Source organism: Gavialis gangeticus, unplaced genomic scaffold (assembly GCF_001723915.1).
Source record: "Gavialis gangeticus isolate Ggan-Ray unplaced genomic scaffold, GavGan_comp1, whole genome shotgun sequence".
Lineage (NCBI taxonomy): Eukaryota > Metazoa > Chordata > Crocodylia > Gavialidae > Gavialis > Gavialis gangeticus.
Window position 1 is genome coordinate 46,818,941 of NW_017728996.1, and position 514 is coordinate 46,819,454.

The window sequence follows — 514 nt, forward strand, 5'->3', positions numbered from 1 at the left end:
GGTTAGAATACAGGGAGAATGTGGTGAAGGGGATATAACTAGGAATCTATTACAGACCTCCTAATGAGGAGGAAGAGCTTGATCATGAATTCTCTAGGGAACTAGCAGAGGCTGCACACTCTTGGTGCATGGTTGTCATGGGTGACTTCAACCACCCTGACATTTCTATGGGAAGAGCATTCAGCCTAATCTGATCAGTTGCAAAGCTTCCTCACTTGCATTGATGAGTTCTATCTGACTCAAGGGGCGTGTCCATATGAGCGTGCACGTGTGTCTTGCAGCATCTCAAAGCCCTTTGAGACAGTGCAAGAGGCACGTTCAAGAATGAGAAAAGGTTCCCTGTGCTGCAAATTTGCAGTGCAGGGGCAAAATGAGACCCCTGGATATCCATTTTGCCCCTGCCCTGCAAATGAAGGGGTAAAAAAAACTCCGCAGAAAAAAGCAGGGCAGCTGGCTCCAGTCCTGGTAAGTAAGGGGTGGGGGGGACCATGGTAGGGACCCCCACCAGCCTTGC